The 26,187-nt window shown below is 46.5% G+C and overlaps 1 long non-coding RNA gene across 1 annotated transcript; it reads right to left on the bottom strand.

Annotated features, from left to right (window-relative positions):
- Positions 1-22,722: 22,722 nt before the first annotated feature.
- On the bottom strand, positions 22,723-25,227 carry LOC309379513. The gene is made up of 2 exons (XR_014172522.1): positions 24,913-25,227; positions 22,723-22,778 (listed from the first exon to the last, which is right to left on the bottom strand). It is a non-coding gene; the product is annotated as an uncharacterized lncRNA (long non-coding RNA).
- Between the last annotated feature and the right edge of the window lie 960 nt (positions 25,228-26,187).

The raw sequence follows: 26,187 nt of genomic DNA, 5'->3' as shown, positions 1-26,187 counted from the left end.
AAACAACCTTTCTCCCTCCTCTATGTGACATCCTTTTATATATTTGAACATGGCTATCATATCACCCCTTCACCTTCTCTTCTCCAGGCTAAACATGCCCAGCTCCCTTAGCCGTTCCTCATAAGGCATCGTTTCCAGGCCTTTGACCATTTTGGTTGCCCTCCTCTGGACACGTTCCAGTTTGTCAGTGTCCTTCTTGAACTGTGGTGCCCAGAACTGGACACAGTACTCCAGGTGAGGTCTGACCAGAGCAGAATACAGTGGCACTATTATTTCCCTTGATCTAGATGCTATACTCCTATTGATGCAGCCCAGAATTTCATTGGCTTTTTTAGCTGCCGCGTCACACTGTTGGCTCATGTCAAGTTTGTGGTCAACCAAGACTCCTAGATCCTTTTCACATGTACTGCTCTCAAGCCAGGTGTCACCCATCTTGTATTTGTGCCTCTCATTTTTTTTTGCCCAAGTGCAATACTTTACATTTCTCCCTGTTAAAATTCATCTTGTTTGTTTTGGCCCAGTTCTCTAATCTGTCAAGGTTGTTTTGAAGTGTGAGCCTGTCCTCTGGGGTGTTAGCCACCCCTCCCAGTTTGGTGTCATCTGCAAATTTGATCAGGATGCCCTTGAGTCCATCATCCAAGTCGTTGATAAAGATGTTGAACAAGACCGGGCCAAAGCAGAACCCTGTGGCACCCCACTAGTCACTCTTTTAGGAAGTGTCAACACTGAAATCCATGATGTTCATAGCAGCCAGAAAGTTTTGTATTTCTTTTGTGCTTGCATAAGCAATAAAACAGTGCCAATCTGCCACAAAATAATCTTTTTATTTTGTTACTTTAGCAAGATGTAAATTATTTTTCCACCAAAACGAGTTGCCAATCCATCTTACACCACTTAATTAACATGGCGTCCTCTAGGTCCTTCCAATATTGAGCAACAACGAGCCAGCAGTTGCAAGAATAATAAGTTTGAAATTGCAACCCGGCCTGGTGGAACGCTCTGTCTCATGAGACCCGGGCCCTGCGGGATCTGATTTCTTTCCACAGGGCCTGTAAGACAGAGTTGTTCCACCTGGCCTTTGGCCTGGAGCCAATTTGATTCCCTCCTCCTCTTTCTTGGCCTTGGCTGGAGAGAGCGGGGTATAAATAAAAATTATTATTATTATTATTAGAGAGGCTCTGTGCTGGCCATTGAGGAGTGGCTTGTTCCACCTGCCTTGCGCTAGGAGCTCCTGAAAGGGATACTCTGACCTATCAGTAAGCTATATTCTTACTTAAACCTTTGTATATGATAAATGAGCTGTTCCTTCTTCATTGTTATGTTTCCGTGTTGGGTTGCAGCGATATTATATGTCTTGTGTACCATTTGGAGTTTTGTGTGTGTGCGTGAACCGCTTTTGAGGGCAGATGGACTTGCGGGAAAGGTGGGATATGAACAAAAAACCCAAAGGCGAAACCGAAACCAGTCTTCCTGCTGAAATACACTCTCCTACACAAGTGTATAAAAGTCAGTCAATGTTTATTACGGCAAGCAGCCTGCATACGTTGAAAGGCCTGGTTTATCTGACTGCCTCTTTGAGGCCCTTTGGGCTCTATATTGTATTCAGGGCAGGACAGACTATGTTGCTTCGTCAGGTGACAATCACACAATCACAAACACACCAACAAGCTTTGTGCTCCCTCAATACCTCAATCTCAGTTGTGGGATTCCCTCCCCACAGAGGTATACTCTGCATTTTCACTATACAGTGCTACTTTGGTTCTCAAACTTAATCCGTTCCGGAAGTCCATTCCAAAACCGAAGTGTTCCAAAACCAAGGCGCGCTTCCCCATAGAAAGTAATGCAAAATGGATTAATCCATTCCAGACTTTTAAAAACAATCCCTGAAGCAGCAATTTGACATGAATTTTACTATCTTACAAGACCATTGATCCATAACATGAAACCAAGAATCAATGTGCTGTACTGTAAAATAAGTAAGACAGTATTGTAGATGATAAAAATTATTTTTTTTTCTTACCTGCACTGATGATAGTCATTGTTTGAATGGGGGGCTTTTATCAATTTCCTCAGTCAATCAATCAGAAGCTGAACTGGGATCTACACAGTCACAAAAACAAATTAACCCAAAAAGCCTCAAAACAAAAAACGCAAAATAAATAGCAAAAACAAAAGCACCAGATATAAGCTCCAAATATCACCTCAGAACACTGCAATCGGAAATGGAAGGCTTGAATTACAATGGGGGGGCACAATTTAGCAGCACAACAAGAAACACAGGGGGACTCAACATGGAGCAGGTTATGTACTGAAGTTCTCACCCTGGGCCAGCAGGGGGATACTGTAGATAGTTATGCAAATGAAGGATCGAAAGTGACATTCAGTGATTGGATAGTTTTTATGCAAATGAAGGATCGAAAGTGACGTTCAGTGATTGGATAGTTTTAGAAAGTCGCTACAGTAACGTTGTACTGGAGCTCTATATAAGCAGGCTGACTTGAGCCCTTGAGTTCAGTTCTGTTCTGGCCTCTGAATAAACAAGAGCTGTTTGAAGAATCGCTGTGTCGTCTGATATGTTCACCCACAACTTAACAGAGCACGTTCGGCTTCAGGGGGAAAAGTTCAAAAACTGTGTTACCAGAAAAATCCGAGGGCTCCCTTGGACAAAAACAAAGACACCAACCAAGATAACTTGGAGCAAAACAGCAGCCTGTAGGCTTGGCCTTTATTGAACTGTTGCAACAGGGTGCTCCCCTCACTTGCAGGAGAGAGGAAAGTCACAGAAAAAAAGTGTGCAAGGCCTTATAAAGACTTTTGAAATTCCACCCTGTAGACCAAGACCACCCCCGAGAAACATCATACATACATCACAGGAGGGAGGGGTTGAGGGAGGAGTTTTGGTGGTAACCTGAGTGTCCTGTCACCTGGCTGGACCCCCTTTCCCCCTCCCCATGAGTACTTTCCAGGTGACAGAGGGGAGTTTGCAGTTTCCTGCCCCCTGAGGGAAGAGCTGATTATTGTCCTTTGTTCCAGTCTGTGCTGAATCCACTCCCATATGCAAGTTCTTTGTGATCTTGATGGTCTTCTGTCTGGGACCATCAGGGTTGGCATAGCAACTGGGCAGGGCTCCTGTGGATGTGCTGGTATGCGCAAGGGATTATGGCTGCCCTGTATCAAACCTTCCCCATTTTGTAGTCCTTCCTTCATGGAGTAAAATAAAAGTGGAACAGTGCAAATCCGATGTATGGTTGATTTTCTATGAATTTATAACAGAAGCGTAGCGTATGTAGTGTGTGAGTGTGAGTGTGTGTGAAGTTTGTACAAACTGAATGATTGGGTGGGCGGGTTTCCTGCTACAACTGGAACACCTACTTCTGGTTTTGCAGCGTTCGGGTTCCAAGTTGTTCATGAACAAAGCTGTTCAAAAACCGAGGTCCCAGTGTACATCTCCGCCCCCTCTCAAATTCCCAAATGTTCCTCATAAATTCCATTTTTTAAAAATAGAATCAACTTCCCATTCCATCTCCCGTGATGTTTTTCTTATCCCCTCCCCCTAGTAAAAAAATTAGTAAGTCTCCAGCCTCTCCCATTCCATCTGCTGACCTGAGTGAAAGTCCAGGAGCTCTTTTAATTGCATGTTGTTGTTTGTTATGTTGCTCATTTGTCTTCTGTCTTTCAAATGAATTTTTACTAGGGTGGTTTTATAACACACACACACACACTCTCTCTCTCTCCTACCAATGGGACAAAATCACACATTTGTCACCAGACATGAAGTCTGTGGGCTGAGCGGTCTTTGCAACAGGTCTTCCAGTGGTTATTATATTATGATCTCCTCCTTCATGAGAACCCTGCAAAGTCCACAGGTCTCATGGCAACTTCTAACAATCCAAAGAAAAATATAAAAATTAACCTCACTAGAAAATATTAAAAATTATACCCACACATATAATAGCCCTGAGAGATTGCTCAAGTTGGTGGAGCACGAGACTCTTAATCTCGGGGCTGTGGGTTCAAGTCCCACCAAGGGTGAAAGGACTACAAATCTGTGAATCTGTGATTTCAAAAATCACACCCTCTAGAAGATGACAAGAAGTGACCATAAGCCAATTCCCTTCAAGCACCCCACCCCCCATGTACAGCAGTATTGTTGCCATTAAAACAATGAACTAACAAACAAAAAGATTGTGTACTATTAATTTAGCAGAGTCATAACTTTTCAGATTAGGAAGGAAGATGGAATAGAATAATTATATATGCTTACTGTTAATGTGATAATAGAATCAGTCCTAAATGTTTTGCTGAGCAAGAATTTCTGATATGACTGAGACATTCTGTTTCAAACCGTTATCATTCTTTCCTAAAAGCTTTGAAACTTGTACTTCTGCCTTGGAGACATTCCAGAAAGAGAGATTTAGCTTAGTAAAACAGAATGAGGCATCTTGCCAGAGCTTCTGTTAGGAAAAAATATACTGCAATTCCAGATGCTGTGTTCATCAAGGCTGTGTGACTAGTGTTGGCACCTATTGGCTAGCACCTGTAATATCAATAGTTATGAGGAGTGTTCACATAACTCCCCACCCCACCATTTTGTGCTCTTTTTACATAGGTGCAATTATTATTATTTAGTTTTAAGATTAGGACATGTGCGCCCTTAAGAGTGGGAATACTCATTTTGCCCTTTAGACAAACAAAACATGGCAAAGCTCTTTTCTCTCTCTCAATAATTTTTTATTACATATTTTGTTTTACATTTTAGAATATTCATTTAAACAACCTTAAAATATCAATGACGTCCCTTCTTCTCTTGCCATGGTTCATTTTGCATAACATAAATCCCTGCATATTTTATATACGGTAAACTAAACAATTCAGTATTCCATTATTACATCCATCAAAACTTATTTACACCATTGAATTCATCCTAATGCTGCCCATGTTTTCAAATATACACAGTTTTCCTCCATATATTCAATAAACATTTTCCAGTCTTCTTTAAACATATGATCTCTTTGTTCTCTTATTCTATTTGTTAGGTCCACAAGCTGCGCATATTCCGTCAGTTTAAGTTGCCATTTTCTTTCTTTAGTTGGCACTTCACTCATTTTCCATTTTTGGGCTAACGAAACACAAGCCGCAGTAGTGGCATACATAAATAAACTTTTCTGACACCTGGGAATTTCTGCCTGAATTATCCCCAACAAGGAGGACTCTGGGTTTTTTAAAGTACTTTTAAACATTTTTTTTCCAATTCATTATGAATTATTTCCCAATACTCTTTTACCCTTTTACAGGTCTACCACAAAAAAATGACAAAACTCAACAAGTCGACCCCCACCACCTCAATAAAGTCCTTGCCTATTCCATGGCTTTCCCTTGAGTTTCTATGGCTGTCTTCTACATGCTAGTGGTCACTGTGGGAGCACATATGGCTTTGCCAATGGACTGGGTTTGTGCGAAGGCACAATTTGTGTGAACCAACACTTATTAAGCCGCTGACATTGGGGCTTGTGGGTTTCTGACTGGCACCTGGTTGGCCACTGTGAGAACAGAACGGTGGACCAGAGGAGCCGTTATTAGGTTCTGATAAACAGGAACATCTGTGTGTATAAAAGGATCCACACAATTTCAAATAAATGGGGCTTCGGAGCAGTTGAGCAGATCCACACTGTACACTTCAAGAACATTCAACACAGCCAACTTCCCCAAAGAATTATGGGAACTGTAGTTTGTTAAGCATGCTGCATACTGTAACTCTGTGGGGGGTGGGACTACAGTTCCTAGGATTTTTTTTGGGGGGGAGGGTCATCTGCTTTACATGACTTTTTTATCAGACTTTTTTCAATGAATCTGGGGACACTTTTTAAAAAACATTCTTTTTAAATCTTTGTTTCCCCTCCTTCTCCTTGCAGGAACTTGCTGGCCTCCCTGCCATTGGCAGCCCCCGACCTAACGAAAGAGACCGGTGCCGACCTCCTCCGCTTCTCTCCCCCGCCATGACACCCGCCCTGGATCCGCTCCCTCCCATCCGTCCTCCCTACCTTGGGAACCCTCCTCTATTTTTTATATTATTATTAATTTTTTTATTAGTTTTCCAATACAGAGTAAAAACAAAACAACATACGCACATAAACAAACAAAAACATATAAACATGTATAATTTCAAATCCTCTTTTTCATAAACCTTATTTCTCGGACTTCCCCTTACCTCCCCTTCTCTGCATCCCTGTTTTAAATTTTTTTCAACAACCCTTCGCTCCAATTAAGTAATTACTTATTTTCTTTTTAAATTTCTTCTCATAATTAATCAATCAATTACAGCTGTAATTCTATATTTTCCTTTCCCTTGACATTTTAGCACTCATCAATTTTACAACAGTTCTTAAGATATACTTTAAATTTCTTCCAGTCTTCTTCCACCGTCTTTTTCTCTTGGTCCCGGATTCTGCCAGTCATCTCCGCCAATCCCATAAAATCAATCACCTTCGTCTGCCATTCTTCCAGCGTGGGTAGTTCTTGTGTCTTCCAATACTTTGCTAAGAGGATCCTTGCTGCTGTAGTGGCATACATAAAGAATGTCCGATCCTTCTTTGACACCAATTGGCCGACCATGCCAGGGGAACCCTCCTCTATCCCAGTATCCTGCACCTGCCCTCTGCAGGCTCCCTGCACTGCACAAAGACCCCGTTTTTCGGGCTTCTTCGAGGCCCGGCAGTCCATGCTAAAAAACAGCAGCCCAGGATTATTATTATTTTGGGGGGGGGATCATCTGCTTTACATGTGTGGTGTGTATAAGCATGAGGTCACAAACGCATCAGCAACCTCACTAGCTACTCTGACTGCTCCTGGGTGTTTTCATTTGACAGCTTGCTGTTTGTAGTGATGGGGAGGTGATCAGATTTTTTTCCAATGAATCCGGGGACACTTTAAAAAAAAAATCTTTTAAAATCTTTGTTTCCCCTCCTTTTCCTGCAGGCACTTGCTGGCTCCTGCAAATCCTCTGGCCTCCCTGTCAGCATTGCCCTTGAGCCAGTGCCACCAACTGGACTCATCCACTTCAGCCCCGACTGGGCTAGGCGAGCTGGGTAGCACTTCCAGAGACCACCTTCTGGACAGGAACAGGTCAAAGTGCTGTGGACTCACAACTTAGACTTGTGAGCACCGGATTCATTCCAACAAGAAGACAGTCGTCGCACAGCAGAGTACAGCAGAGTATAGCAGAGTATAAACGACTCGGAGAGCAGCTCTGTAGAATAACTTCTTTATTCTATCTACAACTATAATACAACTATATACAGAGCTAAATGGGTTCTTAGCATAAATGAATGCTGCACTACACTGAGTGTCTGCAGCTGCTCTTAGCAGCAACCTTATCTCTACATAAGATCTGTAACACTCAGTCTCTCTCTCTCCGACACACTGACTGACTGACTGGCTCTTTGATTTGGTGCTGGAGCAGAATAAGTAGAGAGTAGAAAACCGCCCCTCCTCTCTGGAGAATCAGCAGAGATCATCATGAGATTCTTGGATATGGGAGGGGTGAAATCTCCTCACTCCCTGCCCTTGGCGTCTCCCCTGGGGGCACCTGACCTGTGCCGGTCGATCTGAACTTGTTGGGATGGCAAGGCAGAGGGGCTACAAGGAGTAATACATCGAATAAAAATAAGGACTGGCATATGCCTCCTGCTTCCTGACTGTTCAAAGCACTTCATATACATGCTCAGTCGTGTATGTGAGAGGCCTCCAGATTCACACCAAGACACTGGCCCTCTGGCAAACTTCTGGCTTCTGTAAGAATATCCATCTGCCAAATAATTCCTTCAGTGAATTTGCACTAATGCATCAACACACAAATATAAGGAAGAGGGCATCAACAAGTCTCACAGTAACAACCCTGACCAAACAAAGTGTCTATGCACCTGTATGCCAGCAGAGGGCAGTGTTGAAGTGATTATGTTGTCATTCTCATTATCTAAAAGAAATCATAAACTGCCAAGCAAAGGCTGAACCACCAGTGGCGTAGCGTGGGTTGTCAGCACCCGGGGCAAGGCAAGTAATTTGCGCCCCCTAACCCGTGGATTTGCGCCCCCTAACCCTAACCCCTAGATATTGCGCCCAGTGCGGCCGGCCCCCCCTGCACCCCCCACGCTACACCACTGTGAACCACCACAGTGTTTGAGGCCTATAGATCAGGGGTCGGCAACGTGCGGCCCACGAAGACCGTTTGACCAGCCCACGAGCCGCCCCTGCACCAGTTGTGGCCCATCAGGCTCCCGTTCTCGATGCAGAGCGCCAGCAGGATGGAGCAGGTCGTGGACGAGCCCTTCTGGACAGTGGTGGCGTTCCCACTGGGCACCAGCATGAAGGAGCTGGAGGCGCAGCTGATGGAGATGACGCCGATTGAGGCATGCAGGAGCGTGCGCTGGCAGGCCTCCAGCAGCCCGAAGGATGGGGCCTTCTGGCAGCGTAGGTAGCCGGCACAGGATGCTGCGGAAGAGGAGGATCTCCAATGAAGCGATGCCCGAGACCTGCTTGGCCATGCGTGTGAAAGGCGCCACAATGCCAGCTGGCACAACGCCCCCCAGCAGTGCCACCAGCAGGCCCTTCATGCTCTCAGATAGGAGGGAGAGGTTCCAGGACGGGCGTCATGGCGGAGGAGAGAAGCGCAGGAGGTCGGCCATGGTCTCTGCCGCTACATCAGTGGCCCCTGGGGGAGATTGCCACATCTGCAACATTGTGAGGTAGGTTAGACTGAGAGACGGGGACAGGTCCCAGAGGTCACCCAGTGAGCTTCACGGCCAAGTGGGGCTCGAACCCTGGTCTCCCAAGCCACAATCTGACACTCTAACCATTATACCACATACCCAGCGATTCTCTTCGAAGTCTACCTTTCCTTTCTTGAGCTCAACCATCTGCCTAATATTCCCGGGGCGGGTGGAGGGAGCAGTTAGCCAAGGGCTAACTTGCATGGGGCAGGGATTTTCTCACACAGAAAGCTGCTCGATTCAGACCACAGTGGTCCATCCAATTCAATGTTGGCCCCGCTGAGCAGCAAGATTTCAGATGGGTCTCTCCCCCAGCCCTACTTTGAGATGGTGTTGGAGTCTGACCCCGGGGTCTTCTGCATTCAATGCAGGTATATCCCTGAATCGGGGCCCTTCCTCCATGCTCCCTAGGTTCAGGGTCAGGAGGGAGGGTGACTAGAAGCCACCCCTTTCTCTGCTCCTGCAGTGTCTGTTTTCAGGGTGTCTGGGTTCTATGCCTTGGTTCTAGAAGGGTGGGAATCTAGCAGTCTACGTGTCACAAAGCAGAGGTGGGAAAGAGAGGCAGCATTTATGAAGTCCTCTCCCCCCCCCCCCGTGACTCAGGGAGCAGGGATGGAGAAGAGGAAAGCGCTGTTCACAACCCTAGCAGCAATGCAAGCCTCAAACACTGTGGTGCTTCAGCATTTGCTTGGCAGTTTATGATTTCGTTTAGATCAAGGGTCGGCAATGCGTGGCCCACGAAGACCGTTTTACCAGCCCACGAGCCGCCCCTGAACAAGTCATGGCCCGTCAGGCTGCCATTTAGCAGCGTGCGCTGGCAGGCCTCGAGCAGCCCGAAGGATGGGGCCTTCTGGCAGTGCAGGTAGCCGGCACAGAGCAGGTGAAGGATGCTGGGGAAGAGGAGAGTCCCCGATGAAGGGAGGACAGAGACCTCGTAGCCCATGCGGCTGAAAGGTGCCACGAAGCCGGCCGGCACAGCGCCCCCCAGCAGCGCCCCCAGCAGCCCTTCCTGCCCTCGGATAGGAGGGAGCAGTTCCAGGGCAGGCCTCATAATCACTTCAACATTGCCCTCTGCTGGCATATATAAAAAACTGTATAAATTCTTCCAACAGATGGCAACCTGCTATTACTAATGATATTTTTAAGAGTCTCCAACCTTTGTCTTGTCACTTCATATTATAATTTTCACAGCAACTTCAAAATCCCAACTCACAGTAATTTGCTCCCATTTGGGTATCAGCTGTGAAATCCATTTGGCACCTGGGTTATAAATTTGAGGGATGCACTGACTGTGCTGAGAATAAAATCCCCCTGGTTTATGAATTGGCATTAGCACATTGCCAAATGAGAGGGGGGGGGGAATGTTATTTCTGTGCATGAACCGAATTGGTTTCTTTCTTCAGTTAGGAATTCTTGATCGAAACCTTCCTTAATCATATATAACTCCAAAACAATGTTTGACAATCTTTTCTGTGTTTCATACGGAATTTATGTTCAAGAAATGCAGTTAGGAAACATTTTGGGTGGCTGTGCAACTAAGGCCACAGGAAGAAATAGACTCCGGCAAACCATTTGCTCTAAGAATATCTATCTATAGCTGTGCTGGCAGAAGGATCACCTCAGCTAGACATTGAATTCTACCTATTTTCCTTTCTACAACAAAATGAGGCTTGCTTCCCAGTAAATACATTTAGCACTGGGGCAACCAAAGCAAACTCCAGCTTATTCTTATAGTCATGATTTAAGTAAGCTGAAAATGTGAATCTGCTTTTTAAAAAAAATTCAGAAGCTGTATACAAAAGATTCCAGCATTGGGGTCCTTCCTTGCATCTTTTCCACCCTCTAAGAGGTAGGGGGAAAGAAGACACACACCTCCTTGGCCCTGGGGTGTCTGTGTTCAAAGGGTTAGGCATTTCCCTAAACCCGCTTTCTGCATCCATGATGGAGACAAGCTGGTGGACCAATAGCTGTCCTTGTCACGTATCTCGAGTCCCTTGGCCTTTCCTTATAAAAGGTAACTGGCCAACTTGGGGCGGGGATGTGCTTTGAATGTGTGTTAAAGGTACAATGTGTGCACAATCAAGGAAGTGTGAAACAAGGCAAATCCTCAAGCAGGGATGTGCTCTGGAAAAAGTTCTTAGGGACAAAGAGAGAGGCTAGGGAAGCCACTTTTGTCCCCTGGGCCTGAGGTTCCCCACCCCTGCAGTAACTTCTGTTTGCGTCCAATTGATCAGAGGATGCACAAAATTCCCCTGTTGTCATGATACCACAGTACTATGGTAGACATAGAAACTCAGCTGGGCTGGTAGTGGCCGCTGAGCCTTTGTGTACCATAGGTCCGTAGGGATGGGAGGACATTTTTCAAAAGTTGCATGGTGATTCCTCCTTCACCGTTTTTGGAGCATTTGCTCCTTCTTTTGTCATTTCCTAGCAGTCTGTTCTGTTGTTTTTCAATGGTGTCCTCATCTAATCTTGTGCTGCCAACAGTACCAAGGTCCTTCCCCTTCTCCTGCCCATGTCTCTGTATTCTATCCAATCAAGGAAGAGTTCAAGGACGCATTGCAGCTAGGTTGGGACACTCAAGGGCTGCATACACAGTATACTTGGAAAGCAGATTGGAAGCACATTCTTTCCCTCAAAGAATTCTGGGCACTGCCCTTTGCACCGCACAGAGTTACAACTCCCAGCAACCCTTTAGAAATTCTGATGCCCATAATTCTTTGAGGGGGTCTTATGTACTGAATTGAATAGGATCCAAACTGCAGCAGTCTGACTGGTCCTAGAACAATAGGATCCAAAATGCAGCAGTCTGATTGGTCCTAGAACAATGCAGCAGTATGATTGGTTGGCAGGAACCACCCAATCATTCTCCAGATAGAAGTGAATCCACAACCTGATTGGCTTACAGTAGAATTCTGGAATTAGCCAATCATGGGCAGCCCGTTGTGTAAATAATGTATATAAAGCAGATACTTTGAGGGGACTTTCATTCATTCCTCCTCACCACTATGAGCTGAATAAAGAGCATGAAATACCTTGCGACTCTGAGTATATTTCAGGGGGGAAATGTTATTTGAGTGTGCTCTAAAGCCATAGTGTGTACACAGACTAAACACACACATCACAGTCATGCCACACGCAGTTTGAACTAAGTTAAGGGCCCAGCTTAACAGGAATGTCTTAGCTTGCTGACAGTTTCGGTGCAGAGTGTGGATCTCTATGGACAATATGCCATTACAAGTTGAAAAGTTAGAGCAGGAACATTTGGAATATGGGAGAGTGGTGGCTGGTAAGACAGAAGGCAAGGAGACCAACAGCTAGAGGAATAACAAATTCCACTTTGGTCGCCATCCTGCCTATGTGTTCTGATCAGAAAAGGCAACCTTTAGTGTAAGGAGGAGTAAGAAGACAGCGAGCTGCACCCCCTTGGCTGGTAGATAAGGAGGAGGATGGGAATGGCAAGACTGAGAGGTAGATTGGTGGCAGAGCCATAGCTAGGTGATCTTGCGCCCCTGGCAGAACCGTCCAGATTGCGCCCCCTAGCCACTGTTGTAAATAAAAAATATGCCCTTTTCCCTTATGGGGTATCCAAGAGCCCATATAGAGTCCTTACATAGGTTCCCTATTGGTAGGAGAAGATAACAGAGGCCAACCAGAGAATATTGAGAAGCAAAGCAGCTAGTAAGCTTGATCTTTATTGATCTGTTGCAACAGGGTGCTCCCCTCACCCGCAGGGAAGAAGAGGACCCACAAAAATGCTGTGCAAGGGCTTATAAAGACTTTTGAAATTCCCATTCTCTAGATCAAGACCACCCCAGAAACATTATGCATACATCACAGAAGGGGTGTAACCTAAGACCACCCCTCAGATACATCCCACCTACATCACAGAAATTTAAATGTTGTTTTTCTCCTGTCACAGTTTATCTCCTGTCTGGCAAGTTACTTGATTGGATTGCCTGGGGAGCCTGGCCATTCTTTTGTAGTGGTAAAATACTTATTTCCTGGGCCAGGTTACAGGCTCACACCCTATTCATATCTTAAAGTGTCCTTAAGACAGGATTTGTGAGGAAAGAGACAATGGGGAGACTTTTCCAGTTTGACCTTGCAGAGAAAACATTTGCTCAGTTTAGGAATCAAAATGGTTCCAGGTTGGCCTTCCTATGTTGATCTATGTATGTGCGGTTATGAACATAACCATATATCTAAGACCATAAAATTCCTATCACACCACGAACAAATTAGCTCTTCTTTCTGCCTCTCCTCCAACACCAACACCCCGGCACCCATTCAATTCCTCACACACTTCACCTTGTAATAAATTCTTTTTTGTAATGAATTCTGATAAAGGAGGACACCAAGATGGGGACCTACCTCGGGTTAAAAAAACTTTGGGTTACAGACTAACCCGGAAGTAGTACCTCGGGTTAATAACTACCTCAGGATGAAAACAGAAATTGTGTGGTGGCAGCGCTGCAGCAGCGGGAGGCCCCATTAGCTAAAGTGGTACCTCAGGTTAAGAACAGTTTGAGGTTAAGAACGGATCTCCTGAACGAATTAAGTTCGTAACCAGAGGTACCACAGTATATAGAAGTCTCCGCAATTACGTGCGGGTTACGTTCCAGGCCCCTACCTGCATAAGTGAAATCCCATAAAGTGGGGAGCACCCCACTTTAATAGGGAGAAGGGCCTAGGAGCCAAGGTTTCTTCATCCCCCCTAAAATATTTGAGGAGGTCCCCCCCCCCCGTTAATGGGCATTGCCATTCAAATAGTGTCTGAGAGCAGCCACCGCCCAGCGCGCCCCCTTCCCCACCTTGCCTGGGCTGTGGGCAGGGAATGCTGGCTGGACAGGGAGTGCTGGCTGGAGGGTCTCGGCAGCCGATTTTATGCCCCCGCCCGTTGGCATCGGCTGAAAGGCATACTGACACTGTGTGGTCAGGGAGCTGCAGGGATTGTAGCAAAGAACGACCATAACAAACACTTGTAGGGTTGGAGCACCCTATGTTGTTGTTGTTGTTGTTTAGTCGTTTAGTCGTGTCCGACTCTTCGTGACCCCATGGACCAGAGCATGCCAGGCACTCCTGTCTTCCACTGCCTACCGCAGTTTGGTCAAACTCATGCTGGTAACCTCGAAAACACTATCCAACCATCTCGTCCTCTGTCGCCCCCTTCTCCTTGTGCCCTCCATCTTTCCCAACATCAGGGTCTTCTCCAGGGAGTCTTCTCTTCTCATAAGGTGGCCAAAGTACTGGAGCCTCAGCTTCACAATCTGTCCTTCCAGTGAGCACTCAGGGTTGATTTCCTTCAGTATGGAGAGGTTTGATCATCTTGCAGTCCATGGGACTCTCAAGAGTCTCCTCCAGCACCATAATTCAAAAGCATCAATTCTTCGGCGATCAGCCTTCTTTATGGTCCAGCTCACCCTATAGGGATGTGTTAATCAGTTTGGGACTTCTTAGTTAAGAAGAAAATGATAACTGCTCTCTGTCTTGTCACCAGAGCATTGTGGACTATTTATATTGTTGCATGCCACCCCAACCTCTGAGTGGTGCAAAGTTCCAGGGGTGCTTACCCAGGATTCGTGTTTCCTTTTGGAAGTGAGGCACAGTGGAGATGGTGGCGTCTTTTATGATATACACAAGTTTAGCCTGGGATGGAGGGGCTCATAACATAAATCACCCATAGCCACAGCCTCGGATTCAAGCAGAGATCTGGCATGGCACTCTCTCTCTCTCTCTCTCTCTCTCTCTCTCTCTCTCTCTCTCTCTCTCTCTCTGCTTATCACTTTGCATCTAAATCACAGACATAGCTGCAAAATTCTGCCCTAAATTCTGGTTTTGTCCTTCTCACTCTCTGGGAGATGAGAGAAGGGCCCCACCTATTTGCACCTTAATCCCCCTTAATGACTCAACCCCAAGATTATCACCTTATGATGAAACTAGCCTGGCTTAATACAAGGGATGTACTGATATGCAGATTCCTTTTTTCTAGATGGATCTACCCATCCATTGACTTGAAAAAGGAAGCCCTCTCACCCAGAAGATGGAGAAGGTGTGGTGGGTGTAATGTTGTTGACCCCACCTACTTCTTTAATGGATGGTGTGTGGCTCCAGCACCCAAGAGGAGAACTCAGCCAGCAAAGAGGGGACTTGCACAGGAGCTGAAACTGAGTAATAGCAAGGTAAAGGCTAGAGACTCCCTTTGACAGTTTCACCCAAGGACAAGTCTGATCTCATTTAGAGCTCTAAAGCAAAGCATGGAGACGCATTGCAATAATTCCAGGTCCCTTGGGAGTTTCTCTTTTCAGGCTGAGCAGCAGAATATGTTCTTGGCATGAAGACTCAGAGTTTGGAATTGTGCTGCTCATAATCAATCCTAAAAAAATAAAATTCAAAAAGTGGTGGGGTATCCAAAATGAACCCCAAAACAAAAGAGATGGTTTCTCAAGCTGCTGACAAAATGAGGATTTTAAAGCAGCCTTGATGCATTGCAGCCAGTTATAATTTAAAGGCCTTCTTCATGACATCAGATCATGCAGCCAAAGCTCTGAAAATGTGTTTTCTATACAGGACCATCCTAATCTACTATGCATGCATGTACATAGCATGTTTTCGGTGCTGTAATAACTTTGTTAGGATGACCAAAAGGGAAGGGCCTGGAAACAGGCAGGGAAGGAAGGGCTAGTCCACGCAGCTGAGTTTGAGGGATAGCCAAACCGCTGAGCTTTGGAGAGCAAGATTTGCAGCAGAATTCCCTCCTTCTAGATGTCCTACATTGTCACAACATAGAGTTCTCTACCATTGCATCCTTGGGGGAAACCAAATAGTTTATTGATGCTAGTGAAGTTAGTGCTTGATTCACTGTCCAAACAGAAAATGGCATTCAGCAAGTGCAGATTATGGCGAGCCAGTAAAAAACACAAATACAGAACCTAGTAACTAATGTCAAATGAGGACAACCACCTTTCACCCTACTTTGCTTCAGACCTTCAAATAAAATGTACAACAGTGACATGGCTGCACAGCCTTCTTTTGAAATCCCAGCAGTGACATCTTGCCTTGCTATCAAGAAAGAAACTGTATATCCCTCTTTCAGGTATAACCCACATTTAGGTAATTTGCATTAAAAAGCACAGACATCACCTGTGATGAGTAAGACTAGATCTCATACAGCACATGACAGAGTGATCAGAGCATGATACTGGAAGGAAGAACAGCAAAAGAGGCTTGAGCAACAGAGTCTTCCTCTTTTCTTTTGGCCTTAGGCCACCCCTGGCCAGTCGTCCATTGTCCTCCCTGGCCGAGGGCGGGCCAAAGGCCAACTCAAGCAGGTAGGTGGCACCCGCCCAGGTGAGCCCTGCTTGGTGCCACAAACTCCACCCACCTGTGGGGAAGGGAGGGTGGATATTGTCAAGCCTCAGGGTGAAGGGGCAGAAGCTATCAGAAGATTTAAATATCCGTATCCTAAGAAGTCACCTTAGGGCATTTGTGATAACAGCCAGGTGAGGAGCAACAGGGCAATAAATTGCTTCTTGCTCTACACTTGCAAACAGACACATCAAACAAAAAAACAAACCCTGCTCCCAAACCTTGAAAATTGCCACTACTATTACTGTACTACAATTCATTTAATTTATTAGAACCATGCACACACTAGAGAGGCTTTAACTGCAAAGAACTCATCACTTCTTCAGCTGCATTTCAAGTTGTTGTTGACATCTGTCCGTCACTCATTGGCTAAAAACACTAAAAGGTGGCAGCAGGTAGGCTGGCTCATCTTACAGAAATTGCTTCTAAGGATACTTGCACATTTTGCTTCATAACTTTTATTTTTCTAGAGGGGCTAGGCACATACTTTTTCTTTTTTAAAAATAAATAAAGTTCAGGCTCTGCCCCCCCCCCCCCGGCCAACTAGTTGTGAGCCTGGTACATCAGTAACCTCAATGTGGTTGCCTCAGCGTTCTGCTGCAATTGAAATGCTCCTTTAGGCTCTTAGCCCACAATGCCTTCAAGGAATTCAGCAGCTGTCTGACTCTTACATACAGATTCGCCATCATTAGGCTCCCCCACTCCCAACACCAGCTGAAGTATGTCACTTTGCAACCATGAGGACTCACAAGTTCCATTTTCGTTGTCAAGGTACTGTTTGTTGGGAAATTCAAGCCCTTCTCATGAGAAGCTGGCAGCAGTCCCAGGCACCCGGCTTGATTCCCTGTTGACCTCCCTGGCTGCATTCCCCAGCAAGCGCGGGCAAGGTCTCGATCGGTGATTCTTCTCAAACGTGAGAAGAACACACCCCCTCTCCCCCTGGCAGGGGAAAGAGATAGACAGAAACGTATTTACATGCTTTTATTTCTGTCTTTGCAGCGTTACAAAAAACATGACTGCCCTCTCCATACTCCAGCAGTGTTGTGACAAAAACTCCCTGTACTTCCTGTACAGCTCATATTACACTCTGAGGTAATTCCAGTGCTTCGCACTGTGAAATGACTGCCCCTCTGTTCCCACAGCAGTCCCAACATTCCCATCATGTTTACTCTTCAAGCTAGGACTTTGCAGCAGCATTGCTTCATTATTGTAACACTGTTTGCAGCACAAGGTTAGATGAGGACAACAGCGCTGACATTACAAAACAATGGAACGCCCTGCTAGGAAATGACAAAATAGGAAGTGGGTGCTCCTAAAATGGTAGGTTGCAGTGTGATGGGTGAAGGAGGAATTATCGTCCTACTTTTAAGAGTATCCCCTCCATGGACCTGGGTTACAGAGAGGCCCAGTGGCCTTTGCCAGCCCAACTGCAGGGACACGGAGCTTCAGTATCTATTGTATTGCTGTGGCAGCAGGGAACATACTCAGGGACCAAATGTGACTCTCCAGGCCTCTTTATCTGCCCTCAGAATTCTCCCAGGTGATGCCCCCTTTCTCCACGCCAAACTCCTCTTGAAGGGTTTGCCCTCTGCCTACATACGTATGCTTTAGAGCACATTTAAAGCATGTTCCACCCGGGGGGGGGGAGAAGTACACTACAGCCCTTGTGTGTCTATCCACCACCACCACCCAGGTGGAATGTGTCCTTGAACTCTGATAATAACATGTGCTTGCCTGGCTGAAGGACAGAGACAGGTGTGTGAGTTCATGTAGAAATCAGCCCACTGTACAAAGGGAAGTATGAGACAAGTGTATACTAGTACATGGTCAACCCAGTGTCTTTGTGTGGTTGTGCTTCAGGTTTACTGAGCAGGAGAGCAGGTGCAGCGTGACAACTAAGCAGGGAGGACGGATCTGATCTGGCCCCATAGTTAAGGCCACAGCCTTTCCTGTTCCGGCCACAGCTGCCCATGCAATGTTCCATTCCTTGTTTGCTTGTTGCATTTTTTACTGCCTTTTTGCCAAGTTACTCAAGGCCATTTACAAATTTAAAGCAACTAAAACAAATGATACAAAGGGAGGAACAGACTGCCTGGAGCAATTCCTGAGCTTACCCCTGGCTGGCTGGCTGCCTGCTGCTGCCTCCTTCTTCCTTCCCAGAGAGCAGAGGGTGTCCATTTAGTCCTGCTGCAGAGAGGTGGGGAAAAGCAGTCTGACTGAAGAAGACCCTGAAGTTGTCTTTGACCGCCTCCCTCTTTTGTCTTTTGTTATTGTTATTATTATTTTCAAGTGTGAGGGTAGCAATGACAGGATCCAGAAAGAGAACGCTCCATGTCTACAAATGAAATACAGAATATAATAAATAACTGCAAAACAATTATGGAAATGACCAGTGGCGTAGCGTGGGGGGTGCAGGGGGGCCCGGCTGCACCAGGCGCAACATTTGGGGGTTAGGGGGCGCAAATTACTTGCCTTGCCCCGGGTGCTGACAACCCACGCTACGCCACTGGAAATGACACAGAGTATCTCTTACATATATATCTTATTCAAACCTTACATTAGGGTTCTAAATGTACTCCCATAGTCCATGGAGACATCACCCTAGTTACACCCTTCATGACCCACCCCCATTTGTGACATCTTTATCACAAGTTAGCTCCCTGTGGTTTATAAATTTACATATCAGTGCTACTGATAACACCCTAATTAAACTTAAGTGCTACAACATAAGGGGTTTGCCAGTGGTTTAAGCAGAGAAGCTGTAAAACTGAACTGCACTAATATAAATCTGGAGTAATGGTAAGAGGTCCCTGTTTGCTCTTTATATCAGCGAAAGTGAGTGCAAAACAAATAGTCCCGTATCAAGTCATCAGTATCTTTGCCTCAGCACCCTCCAGCAAGTACAGGGCAGGAGTGCAATGGACTTGATAACCTTGGTCCAAAGTTTTCCTCCACAAAGGTATGCAACAGAACAAGCGTTGGGGCTCACAGTGAAAGTACCCTGGACTGAAGAGCAAAGGCCACACTGTCATAATAAAGTGTTATCTCTGCTTTGGGGAAATAAAGCCGTTGACTCTTTGGCTCAAATGGTATTGGGTCATGTTTATGCGAGGCCTCACAGAGCTGCAACTTTCAGAGTGGTTTAACAATCCATCCAATTCCATCGGGACTCTGGGAATTGCAGTTCCATGAGGGAAACAGGTTTTCTAATAACTATCGGCACCCTTGAGAAACTACAGTTCCTACGATTTTTGAGAAGAAGCCATTATTGTTTATAGTGGTATGATACTGCTTTAAACTCTCTTTACCTTTACCTTTTAATATCTAAATCTTTGCATGGGATAAGTTCAATATATAAGATTATAAAAGAAGAAGCCAACAGGGGGGGAAATATACCTGAATGTGTGGTGTTCTGGATTTGGTAGATTAATTAGTACTGTGATTCGACTGGGACAATTCAGGTCTTCTTCCTGGTCCCCACCCCCACGCCCCATCCTTTGATTGATGTATTTAAATTTTTACAGCTTTGAACTGAAAATGAAATACACACTTTACCTGTCAAGCTGTGTTCTGCTCTCTGCTTTCAAGAAACGGATGTCTTTTCAAAAATTCCTCTAAGAGGAAAATGTATTTTCCTTTAATGAGCTATACTGAAATACTGAATAAATATTGAGGTTTGGTATTTAAAAATTAATAAGGCACATTCCGCAGCATTTCCAGGTTCAGTCTTCCTGGTTGTTTACATTTTCTACATTAGGATTAATTTTTTGACAGTTAAAGTGTATATTTCATTTTCAGTTCAGTTCAGCACCAACCAGGGCTGTAGCTAGGGGTTTTTGAGGTGGGTCCCTGCCAGGGGCACAGGCGAGGGGGGGGCCTAAAATCGGCGTCAGCCATTGCTCCCTGCCCACAACCCAGTCAAGGCGGCGAAGGGGGGCGCGCTTCTGATGGCCTGCCCCGTCTCGGCTCTTTGCTGTCCATATCAGTTAGTATCTTGACCCTCCTCCACAAAAACAGCTGTTTACTTGGCCGTTTTCCTGTGTCCTGAAGGCTGAAATTTCAATTCAGTGGAGCAGGGCCAATATATTAACTGATACGCATGAAATTTCAGATATAGCTATCTAATCCCTAGTTTAAGGTAAGACCTTTGGAACCGCCCTACTGCCCTTTCCTCCAATGGGCTTCCTGCGTCCTGGAAAGTCAGCCTGTGTGAAGAGCATGAGATTAGGCCAAGTAGATTAGGCCTTGCCTTCGCCCCGCCCCCTGCATGCAGCCGATTGGCCAGCTGGGTTGGGGGCGGGACCAAGGCCAGGCCAGGCCGAATCTACTTGGCCTAGTCTCCTGTTCTTCCCACAGGCCGACTTTCCTGGCTGCTGAGGAGGCCATTTTAATTTCTTTTTTTTAAAAGATATTTATTGCAATTTTTAAACAATATAACAAACTTCACAATCAAATCCCCCCAAAAAGAATAGAAAAAACATTATCACAATCAAATAAAAACAGAAAGATGCAGTACAAAACATAAAAAGTAGAAGAAAAAAGACCTTGAAAAAAACCAAAACATATAAATCCAGTTTCTTACTTATTATTTTCATATCCTTCTTTCCAGACTTCCTCACATCTCCCTTTTCTGTGTTCCCTTTTCACACAATCATATTCAGCAGTGCCTTGCCCTTTTTCAAATCTTATTCTGTGTTATACCTTTCAACTGTTATGTCTCCAATTTTTCCCCTTATAACTTAATTTCAGAGAAAGTGTTTAATTTAAAAAGGATCTGTCCTATAGAATAACAGTGGTCACTGAAGGGAGTGGGCAGGGGGGGTGCATTGACAGTTGGAAGGCAACGCCCGGAGAGCAGGAGGAGAAATGCATCTGGAGCAAATAAGATATGCAGGTTTGACTGATAAGCGAAAGGAGTGCACTGCCAAAATGCTCTGGCAACACCCAATGAGGCCATAAGGCAAAGGGGGGAATATGATATGATACGTTACTGGTGGTGGGGTGGTTGGGAGGTGCTGCTAGGGTATAAAAACTGCTTGCTTACGTGTTTTAGACGCCCCCAGCCTTTGGAAATAATTCCGCTGGTGGTCTCTGCGCAGATCACAATAAACTTTTTCTCCGAAGGAACTGAATCCCTGGTGCTTCTTTGTCACCTCTGCGTCCTGGGTAAGCGGGCAAATGGATCCCAAGTAATTAAGGCTTCAGATTTGGGGGCTCGTCCGGGATTTGCCCATACCCATTGGACCGGAGGCCAGGCTCGACCGCGGTGAACAGCTTGGGCTGGCGCTCGCAGCTCCAAGCGCGCACCCTGCCAGTTTGTAGGGGGAGCCAGCCACGCCGTCCCGAAGTGGAGACACTGGGTCGAGGGAGAAAAAGGAAGGCCGAGGAAAGGGACCCACAACAGGAGAAAGGTGAGCCCTAAGGGAAAGGGGCTAGAGGCTTGATCAACCTCACCTGGCCGTGGCAGTAAAACTGCCGCCAGGAGGGTAGGAGGGGAGGACAGAGGGGAGCCTGTGTTGTGTGTGGTGTGAAAGGATGAATGTATATGTGAGGCCGGGGCTTAGCGTCCCCTTGGCCAAGCGTGTGTAGGATTGTGAGTTTCTTGGCAGCGCGAGCTCGTCCAAGCCACAGTCTGTAGCAAAACCGGTGTGTTTGAAGAGAAGTCCCATATAGGAGCAGAGTATTTTGTTAGACATGGGATCTGGAGGCAGTAAATGTACCCCTTTGCAGTGTTTACTGGATAACTGGAGAACAGCTACAAAACATGACTATTGGGGTTTTAAGTTGCAGAAAGAGAGACTCAGAACTTTATGTGAAGTAGTTTGGCCCACGCACGGAACTGGCTGGCCATCAGAGGGCACTCTCGACCTGCAGTTAATAGACCCCCTGTGGCAAAATATAGTTAATGTTCACCCAGACCAGATTCCTTATATTTCCACCTGGAAAACTAATGTGGAAAAAAATCCCTCGTGGCTGGAGTCCTGCCGCAGTAGAATAGACCAGGGCGCCCGCCTGTGTGTGGTCAGAACGAAGCCAAAACCCCCGGTCTTACAGGACCCGGAAGAAGAAGGTGTATTGAGACCTCCTCCCCCATATGCCCCACCAACGGCAGTGCCAGGGGAGGCCAAAGATGATGAATCAGATGAGGAAAAGGGAGAGGATGAGGAGTTTAGACAGACTATTGGAAAGTTGACAAAGGGTGGAAAGAGGTGGACTGAAGAACAAAGGAAAAGAGTTAGAGATTTTGTAAATGACTTTAAGGAAGAAATAGACGTTAGTGGGCACTTAGTGAGTGCCGCAGAGTGTAAAAGGGAGCAATGGAAGAAGAAACAGAGACATTGGGAACAGGCTTGGGATAGAGCTGCCCTGCATAAGGCAGCCAAGAAACAAAAGGAGAGAGCAGAGAAAATAGCCCCCCTGCGCCGGGTTTATGACCCACCGGGACCCCCAGGGGTGAACGGGGCGCCAGCGCCACGAACATATACGGTCCAACATGTGCCTTTCTCAAGTGCAGATGTATGTAATTGGCGCAATCAGAATCCCTCTTTTGAGGAGAACCCAGCGAAAATTATAAAATTGTTTGAAGGGATTTTTAAAACTTATAATCCCACTTATGATGATTTACAATATCTCCTGGACTCACTACTAACTACAGAAGAAACTAGGAGAGTCCACACTGAGGCAAGAGCGCATTTGCGGGCTCAAAACCTGGGTGAGGTGGCCATAAATATCGCCTACCCCCGAGAAACCCCTAACTGGGATTACCAAGAAGTGGGAGGCCAAAATTCTTTAAATACGTACCGCCAACATGTATTGACTGGGATGAGGCGGGCCTCCCGGAAGCCTACTAATTTGATGAGAGTTAGGGAAGTAATTCAGAAGCCTGAAGAACCACCTGGAGCGTATTTAGAAAGACTGAAAGAGGCATATAGACAGTATACTCCCCTGGACCCAGATGACGGAGCAAATGCCCCCATTTTGAAGGCCGCCTTCGTAGCCCAGGCAGCTGCCGATATTCGCCGAAAAATCCAGAAGAATGAAGGGTTCATGGGACATTCTTTGGAGTGGATGTTAGAAATAGCACAGACTACTTATAACCAGAGAGAGGAGGAAGCTCAGAAAAAGAAAGAGAAATACCAAGCTAGGAAGTTAATGGCGCTACGGACTAGCGGTCCTTTGGGAGGAGAAGCAACCCGGGGAGGAGGGCGAAATCGCTTGGGACGGAACCAATGCGCGATCTGCCGGCAGGAAGGGCACTGGAAACGGGAGTGCCCGCAAGCACAACAAGAAGCCAGGGGACGAGGAGCTAGGATATCCGAACCCGCCCAGGCTACACCAGGCCCAGGTCCAAGACCCTGGGCTCCTGGGAATCAAGGGAGGGGTAGAGGAAGAGGCCAAGGGCCTCCATGGATGCCACCACCGCAGCGGCAGCCGGGAGCCATGAGCCTGAGGGAAGATGAAGAGACTTATTAGGACAGACCGGGCCCAGCTGATATAGGTTCCCGTGAGCCCATGGTCAAGATACAAGCAGGGAACCAAATGATGCCTTTTTTAGTGGACACAGGAGCGGCTTACTCTGTCGTCCCAATCCCCATGACTAAGCCTACCACCAAAACAATCAGTGTAATTGGGGCAACTGGGAAATCACAAAAAGCCCCCTTTCTACAGCCTGTAACTTGTAAATTAGGAGGCCAGGTAGTACAACATAAATTCTTGTACATTCCGGAATGCCCCATCCCATTGTTGGGCCGAGACTTATTGGCAAAACTACAAGCTCAAATTTTCTTCAACCCATCTGGGGAAGTTGCCATGTCCACTGGGCCCATCGGAGAGTGGGCCTTAGAGGTACCATTGAGGGAACATTGGCGCCTCATGATGGTAGAAGAAGAGGAGGGAATTGTCCCTGATGAACTCCTCAATGAGGTAAACCCTGAAGTGTGGGCAGAGGACAACCCCCCCGGCATGGCCAAAAATATACCTCCAATAATTGTAAAGCCAAAGCCATTTGCCAACCCAGTAGCTGTGAACCAATATCCTATCCCGAGGGCGGCAGCAGAGGGAGTATGGACCCATCTAGCTCGGCTTCTTCAGTATGGCATTCTGAAACCATGCCAGTCACAGTGGAACACCCCCTTACTCCCTGTAAAGAAGGAGGGAGGAGCATACAGACCAGTCCAGGATTTGAGGCTGGTGAATCAGGCCGTGGAAACGCTCGATCCAAATGTGCCAAACCCATACACATTATTGAGCCTTATTCCACCAACAGCTCAGTGCTTCACAGTGCTGGATTTAAAAGATGCATTTTTCTGCTGCAGATTAGCAGAAGAAAGTCAGCCTTTATTCGCATTTCAATGGACTGACCCAGGGACTGGCACTAAGGTTCAATAGACCTGGACTAGGCTCCCACAGGGGTTCAAGAATTCCCCAACCCTTTTTGGGGTGGCATTGGCCTCAGATTTGGCTAACTTCCCCACCTCCCCAACCAGGGTCTTATTGCAATACTCAGATGACCTTTTATTGGCGTGTTTGGACAAAACAACATGCATGAAAGCCACCAAGGACTTGTTAAACCACCTGGCTGAGGCTGGATACCGGGTATCCAAGAAAAAGGCGCAGATATGTCAACCAACTGTAAAATACCTTGGTTTTGACATCTCTCACCAACAACGAACTCTAAGGGAGGAAAGAAAACAGGCTATTATCCAAATACCAGAGCCAAAAAACCGCAGGGAGCTCCGTGGTTTTCTGGGATCCGCAGGGTTCTGTAGGATATGGATACCTAACTACAGCAGCATTGCTCGGCCCCTGCATGAGTCAACTAGGGGAACAGAGAAGGATCCTTTTATATGGGGCAGGGAACAGCAGCAGGCTTTTCAGGATCTCAAAGTGGCATTACAACAAGCCCCAGCGCTTGGCATCCCAAACCCCGAGAAGCCTTTTACCCTGTTCATAGATGAAGACCAGGGGGTAGCCAAGGGAGTTTTATGCCAGAAACTGGGCAATTGGCAGCAACCCGTTGCATACTTGTCAGAGAGGCTAACCTCAACAGAACAAGGGTTGCCCCCCTGTATGAGAGCGGTTGTGGCAGTGGCCACCCTACTCACAAAGGCAGATAAATTCACGTTCAGACAAGACACCACTTGTGTGACTCCACACGCAGTCCCAGCCTTACTTGACATGAAAGGCACCTATTTCCTATCACAAGCAAAAATGAGGAAGTGCCAGATGTTGTTATTACATCCACGCCTGAAGTTTCAGGTTACCACAGCCCTTAACCCAGCTACCTTATTACCGGTAGGAGAAGGTGAGGGACCGACCCATGATTGTGTAGAGGTCATGGATGAAGTGTATTCCAGCAGGCCTGACCTGAAGGATGAGGCAAACCCACATTGGCCTTCATGGTTTGTGGATGGAAGCAGCTTTGTTGAGGCTGGACAGCGAAAGGCAGGATATGCAGTAGTAGCCCTTGAAAACAACGTGGTTGAGGCCAGTTCACTCCCACTGGGAACCTCAGCCCAACTGGCTGAAATAACGGCACTTACCAGGGCCCTGTGTCTAGCAAAAGGGGAAAAGATCAATATTTATACTGACTCAAAGTACGCTTTCCTCACCCTGCATGCCCACGGGGCACTGTGGAAGGAAAGAGGTCTGCTCACCTCCAGAGGGGGTCAAGTGGCGCACCCTCAGGCGCTCTTAGACCTTCTGGACGCTGTCTGGGAACCTGAAGCAGTGGCAGTGATACACTGTTATGGACACAAAACTGGACCTAGTGAAGAGGCCAGGGGAAACCGCCTGGCTGACCGGGTAGCAAAGGAAGCAGCCCGGGGTTCATCCCCAACACCTTTCATTGGGGCCCTGGTACCAGAAGAAATTCTGGATAGCACCTTGAAACCAAGGTACTCTGCCCATGAGGTGGCTACCGCAGACGCTGAGGAGCTAAGGCTCTCTAAAGAAGGATGGTATCTCACCCCTGATGACCGGATATGGATCCCAGGATCATTATCCCGGCAAGTAATTCAGCGGTACCATGAGTCCACCCATGTGGGACCTGATG

Source organism: Podarcis melisellensis, assembly GCF_964234715.1.
Source record: "Podarcis melisellensis genome assembly, chromosome: 10".
In the NCBI taxonomy this organism is placed as follows: Eukaryota; Metazoa; Chordata; class Lepidosauria; order Squamata; family Lacertidae; genus Podarcis; species Podarcis melisellensis.
Note: the sequence above shows the minus strand (reverse complement) of the source record. Positions and strands in the feature narration are given on the sequence as shown.